This window comes from Protopterus annectens, chromosome 3.part1 (assembly GCF_019279795.1).
Source record: "Protopterus annectens isolate FY-2018-M chromosome 3.part1, PAN1.0, whole genome shotgun sequence".
Lineage (NCBI taxonomy): Eukaryota > Metazoa > Chordata > Ceratodontiformes > Protopteridae > Protopterus > Protopterus annectens.
Genome location: NC_056732.1, coordinates 1470684100 through 1470691079, shown reverse-complemented (window position 1 = coordinate 1470691079; position 6980 = coordinate 1470684100).

Genomic DNA, 6980 nt, shown 5'->3' with positions numbered 1-6980 from the left:
GCATTCGGTTTATCGGAGTAGAGATAGACTCAAAGCAAATGCGGGTCTATCTTCCTACAGAGAGGATAGAAACACTACAGTCTCAAGTTCGAGCCTTGCTCCTCAAACGTCGAGCCCCAGCCAGGATGGTCCTACAACTGTTAGGTTCCATGTCGGCCACCATTCTCCTAGTCCCCTTGGCAAGGTTACATATGAGGATTCTCCAGTGGCTCCTGTCAGTCCAGTGGTCTTATCAGGATCTCCCTCTCAGTCACCACATTCTGATCACAGAGACGTGCAAACAGGACCTTCGTTGGTGGCTTCTTTCCTCCAACCTGGATCAGGGGCAACCCTTCGTTCCACCACCTCCAGTGGCCACATTGACTACGGACGCCTCCCAGACGGGGTGGGGGGGACATTACCTGGGCAGGTCAGTCCAAGGCAAGTGGCACTCCGAGAGTCTCCTCCACATCAACATACTAGAAATGAGGGCGGTGCTTCTATCGCTGCAAGCACTACACAGTTACCTCCCCCATGGTATGATTGCCATTCAGTCCAACAACATGTCAGTAGTCTGGTACCTGAACAAACAGGGAGGGACCAGATCCTACCCCCTTTGCAGAGAGGTCATGAAGGTATGGGATTGGGCGATTGCAACCAAACGCTTTCTGGTAGCAACACACATTCCAGGGAGATCCAATGTGATAGCCGACAGACTGAGCAGAACTATTCTCTCCCCTCACGAGTGGTCTCTGAACGACAGAGTGGCAACTCAGATTTTCAGAAGACGGGGAACTCCTTGCTGTGACCTTTTCGCAACCCCCCTCAACACAAAATGCCAACAGTTCTTCTCTCTCACCCCTGTTCCGGGGGAAATTCCCAAGGACGCCCTAGTCCAAGCTTGGCCCACCGGTCTGCTATACGCCTTTCCACCGGTTCCCCTTCTTCCCAAGGTGATCCAGAAGGCGATTTGCTTGGAGAGAAAAATGATTTTAGTTGCCCCATACTGGCTTCGTCAAGTCTGGTTTCCCTTTCTTCGGAAATATGCACTGGATTGTCCATGGTTCCTGGACCAAGTTCTGGATCTCTTGACCCATCAGTCGGGACAGCTTCATTAGTCCCTCCACTCGTTGAAGTTAACAGCTTGGCTCCTCCTCTTCCAGCCATAGCCAGGAACCATGTTTTGAACCCGGAAGTCTTATATATCTTGTCCTCGGCCCACAAGACTTCTACTAAGAAAATGCATAGCAGCAAATGGAAGAGATTTGTTATTTGGGCCCAACTCCGGGGATTAGACCCCATAACAGTCCCGGTGTCAGAGGTTCTGAAGTTTTTAGCTTCTCTGTTCAATCAAGGTTGTTCGGTCTCTACCATCAAGGTCCAATTGGCAGCTATTTCCAATTTTCATGAGAGCATAGAACCACCTTTGATGAGCAACAAGTTGTGTAAAGCCTTCATGAAAGGTGCTGGGTTGCTACGGCCCCCGATATCTCATCCCGCTCCACCGTGGGACCTTAATGTGGTGTTAGGTGCTTTGACCTCTTCCCCCTTTGAACCGACAGCAACTTGTGACTTAAAATTTCTTTCTTGGAAGACTGCTTTATTAGTTGCAATTACATCAGCCAGGAGAGTTTCGGAACTTCAAGCCCTATCGTCAAACCACCATACCTGGTTTTCACAAGGATAGAGTATCCCTCAGACCGAACCCATCCTTTGTTCCTAAGGTTTGTTCTAGTTTTTGTCTGCAACAATCATTGGAGCTTCCAGTTTTCTTCCCAAAGTACTCAAACAAAGCAGAATACATCTTTCACACCTTAGATGTTCACAGACAATTACGCTTCTATTTGGATAGGACACACCAAGCACGGAAAACAGATCAGTTGTTTGTGTCCTTTTCAGACAATAAATTGGGCAAAGCCGTCACGAAAGTCACTATTGCCAAGTGGATCAGAGACTGTATCAGTCATACTTACTTCATTTCTAATAAAGAGCTTACAGCTACAGTGAAAGCTCATTCTACCAGGGCTATGGCTACTTCGGCAGCTTTTCATTCCAAGCTTGCCATTAGTGACATTTGTGCTGCGGCTACGTGGTCTTCTCCTCACACCTTCATTTCTCATTACAAATTGGACGTGGCATCTCGGGGGCGAGCTTCCTTCGGTTCCACAGTTTTCAGGAGTGTTTTCCAGTGAGCCACCCAGGAATCAGGTGCTAGGGACGCTGTCCCATCAGTACAGAATGTAGGAGAGATAGGATCACATTACATCTTTTAGTTATGTACTTACCATAACTTTAGATGTATGGGATCCATCTCGCCTACATTCCTAATAACCCACCCTCCTTCCCCCTGCCTTGGAGATCAGAAGAGACCGGACGGTTCGAGTTCAGCTGTTTCATCTTGAAACACCTGGCAATATTATATCAACAGTCTATGTGTGTGTGCATGTGTGCGGACAAACAAGATCTGGGGAAGCAGTGGTGGTGCATCCTGGGATGTGGGACAGCTCAGCCAATAAGAGACTTTGTTCTATAGTAGAGCGTGCCGAGTCAGAGCCGAGGATCGGCTCTGAACCCATCAGTACAGAATGTAGGCGAGATGGATCCCATACATCTAAAGTTATGGTAAGTACATAACTAAAAGTTTCTGCTAATGTTGATCAGAGATGCCTTCCCTTCATGGGATTTTGCTCTGACGTGCAGTGGCTTCCTTCTTTTGTTATACAATTTGTTTATGGCTGAGGTCCACCAGACAGGACGCTTACCTTTGGTGGAGAGGGACTTGGATTTATTTGGGATTGCATGATCCATGCATTCTTGGAGATGTCCATAGAAAGCATTTGTGAAGGATTCGGCATTGTGGGAATGTGGTATCCACTGGCACGGTGGGCTTAAAGGATACCATCTCAGTCTTAAGAAGAGTGAAATCTGCTTTTGAGAAGTTTTTCACTGTGGTCTTTTGTGCTGGGGGTGGAGGTGGGATATGTATATCCAGGGTGATTAGTTTGTGGTCAGATCTCACTAGTGTGGGGTATACTTCTGGTGTGGAGCATTTTGTCCCCATGTTTGTGATGATCAGGTCTAGTATATTATCTCCCCTAGTGGGAGAGGTGACTAGTTGTTCCAGTGCATTTGAATTTATGAATTCCAGGAACCTTTGGGCTAGGGTATTAGGGCTAGAATAATGTACCCAATCTATGTTTAGGTAGTTGAAGTCTCCCAGTATGATGGTATTTTGTGATACATTCATATCCTCCAATGTCTTCAGGAAGGCTGAGTAGGGTTCTTGAGATTGGGAGGGTGGTCTGCAACATGCTACCAGTTGTATAGCAGTTTTGCCTATGGTTAGTTGCACCTGTATGGTCTCTGATGCTTCATGTGTTGCTACTAACCTGGAGGTGTGGGTGTCCTTGATGAATATGGACACTCCCCCTCCCTTTGTGGTTCGGCCCTTGGTTTTGGGGCCGAAAAGCATGATACGAGCTATAGCCTGGTAGCGCTGGGGTGCTCTCAGGAGCCTTGAACCAGGTTTCAGTCACTGCACAGACATCGATGTTCTCCATGCTGAGGAGTGCATCAAGTGCTTGCATCTTGAGATTTAGACTTCTGGCATTGAGCAGCATTGCCCTTAGTTTTTTTCCATTTTTGTTTTCTAAGGAGGTGGGTTTGTCTTTTGGGCCTTGCCTAAAAAAGGCAATATGGGGGTGGCAAGAGCCTTAGCCAATATCCGGAAGCCCAGTGGTGACAGGTGTAAGCCATCTCTTGCGAAGCAGTGTGGCTTGTCCAACATGTCATCCCAGGCAGACAGACATTGGATCCCTTTAGAATGACACCAGTACTTGAGCCAATTATTAAAGCTGATCATCTTGTCTTTGTATTGTGGTATCATTCTTGGTGAGGGCAAGATGCTGCTCAGGGTCAGGGTCATACCAGCCTGGGCTACATAATCGGAGAGCTCCTCTATGTCTCTTTTCATGTAGTCCAGGGAAGTACATCTCAGGTCATTCACACCAGCATGGACAATGACGGAGTCATATTTGTACTTGCTTTGGAGTGACTTGAGTGCATGTGTTATGTGGTGGATCCTAGCTCCCGATAGACAGCTCACAGTCACCCTCTCCTTGTTCAGCCTGGTCAGTGGGACATCAGTGTGTCTGACTATAGAGTCACCTATTACTAGTGTATCAGGCAAGGTGTTTGGCCTTAAGGGCTGTGATTGGTTGACACACTGATTTATTGAAGCATGTGTTGCATGTGTTTTGTTTTGAGGTGGTGGATTTTTGGATGTCTACTTTGGGAGCCTCTGTTGTTTTGGTAAGTTTTTTATTAGAGTCTCCGAGTATGTCTTTGTGTTTTTATGTGTTTGGTTTGCAGTTGTGGTAGGTCTATGTGGGACTGGGATTGTTGTGTGTGTGGTTACCATCTCCTCCTGTCTAGTCATGCCAGCCCTGAGTTGAGAGAGTTCAGCCTCCAGTTTGGCTATATAGTTGCATCTCTCACATGTATTTGTGTTTGTTGGGAGGAGGAGAGGGTTGTCTGTGTACATGAGACAATTGTAGCATTGTCTCAAGATACCCAGATTGACCAGCTGAACTGGAGAGGACGCCAGTAATGTACCACTCGACATGCTAGAACAGTATAAGGGAGTGCTGTACCTTTAAGGGAAGTGGATATTCACAGGAGTGGTAAGTAGATGTAGTGCTTTACTTAGTACGAGAGTGCTTACTTAGTAGAGAAGTATTGAGAACAAGTGCTAGGTTTATAATATAGTGAGTAGTCTGATTATACTAAGAGTAGAGCTTCCTTAAGGGAAAATTTGAAGAGCAGACCTGGCGGAGCTAGAAGAAGTTTAACATTGTTTAACCGGCGCTGCGCTATGCGCACAACCATGCAAAGCTGTGCAAACACGGATTTTAAACAGTGAACTACAAAAGAGCTAGAAATGGTCCAAAGCACCCAATTACTACAGCTTCTTGTGCTGAGGTCACTTCCTACAGGGACAGGTAGGCTGCTCAAGGCTCCCCACTCCCACTGGTGAGCAAAGAAACTTCCTTCTATCCAAGTAAGGTAATGGACAACACAGGAACTACACCACAGCCCAGAATACAGCAATGCCTGTAAACTGGTCTAAACTAGTCGAGGAGAGGCGGGAAAACAAGGATTATATTTTTGTTTTTTTGATAGAAACACACAAAAAATGCAGAAACAGTGATAAATCAGTTACACAGGCTAGCACACTTAGTGGGCAGCCTCAACAGTTAAATTAAGCAAACAAACAAACAAACTTTCGATCAAATTCGACTAAAATGTAACTAAGTGCAGATTTTAAAATAATGCAGCAATCAATTAAAAAACAGTTCAAGCTAGTTCAGGGTAAGCTACAGAAGCTATTCCAAGTGAAAAAAAGCAAAGATACTTAAATCCAGAAAGTAGTCGCTTTTCTGAGTTCCCTGCTGCTAGGACCACTCTGCAGGACCACGAGGAGCTTGTCTGAGCAGTATAGCCAGAAAAAAACGCCCAGAGGCGGATTTTAAACAGTGAACTACAAAAGAGCTAGAAATGGTCCAAAACAACCAATTACTACAGCTTCTTGTGCTGAGGTCACTTCCTACAAGGACAGGTAGGCTGCTCAAGGCTCCCCACTCCCACTGGTGAGCAAAGAAACTTCCCTCTATCCAAGTAAGGTAATGGACAACACAGGAACTACACCACAGCCCAGAATACAGCAATGCCTGTAAACTGGTCTAAACTATTCGAGGAGAGGTGGGAAAACAAGGATTATTTTGTTGTTTTTTTGTTTTTGTCTCAACCATATTTATTGAACATCAACCTCAATTAAAAGCTGCAGTCCCACCACTGAGAGATAAATGCATAAAATTAGTTAAAATCTTCATTCAAATACAGTTAAAAGCAAGAGACAAGAGAAAAAACAGATAAGCGCTTTCGGCTAAGCCTTCTTCAGATCCTTATAATCAAAAAGGCACGTCCCGTTGTTTAAATCATCCTTAGGCAATCATCTCTTAAGGTTCCTACTTTTTAGCACTGGTTTTAAAGGGACCACTACATTAAATCCTGGGTTTTTATCTGCTTGTAGGTCAGCTATCCTATAAGTTTCCCTTATTTCTGTTCTATTAAATAAATCGCCACTCCTTGAGCTGTCATTAACTTTTTCTAAGGCCAGAAAAAAAGAACTTATGTTCGGGGTATACCTGAATATGCTGAGAGAGGGCATAGGTGTTGCAAGTCTGATATCGCTAAGGTGACGTAGAATTCTTTCTTTGAAAGACCTATTCATCTTTCCTACATAAAATGCTTGAGAGTTGTTACAAACAGAAACATATATAATGTTTCTGGTGTTGCAATCCACATAGTCTTTTAAGTAATATACATAACCAGTGACTAGATGCTTAAAATATTTGTCACAACCAATATATAAGCATGCCTTACATTTTTTATAAGGGAAAGTGCCTACTCTAGGATCTGTTTTCATAGTGCAAAATCCATCTTTATAACACAATAATCTCTTAAGGTTGGATTTATTCTTAAATGAAAATCATGGTATCTCTCCATTTATTTGCCTCAGTTTATCATCCAAGGTTAAAATCTTCCATTTTTTCTTAATAATTTCACACATATCAGAAAGATCACTACTATATGTTAATAAATATCTCAGGCCATTTGATTTTTGTTTATATTTGGTCTAATATTTATTGAACATGTCTGTGAAGTCCCAAACTCCAGCTCTTTTAATACATCCACAATCATACCTATTGTATTCATAATACAGTGATACTTTAGGAAACATATTTGCAACTATAATTAATAACCCAGTCTCATACTGCTAAGGAAATATTTTTCCTTATTATTATTATTACTATTATTATCTTTTTGAGTAAACACCACTCTCTTACCTTTAACGAAAACTTTGTCTTTGTTACTTTTATAATTAAATACCACTCTCATACAATATAAACCACTCATACAATTTCATCTATTGCAGAAAT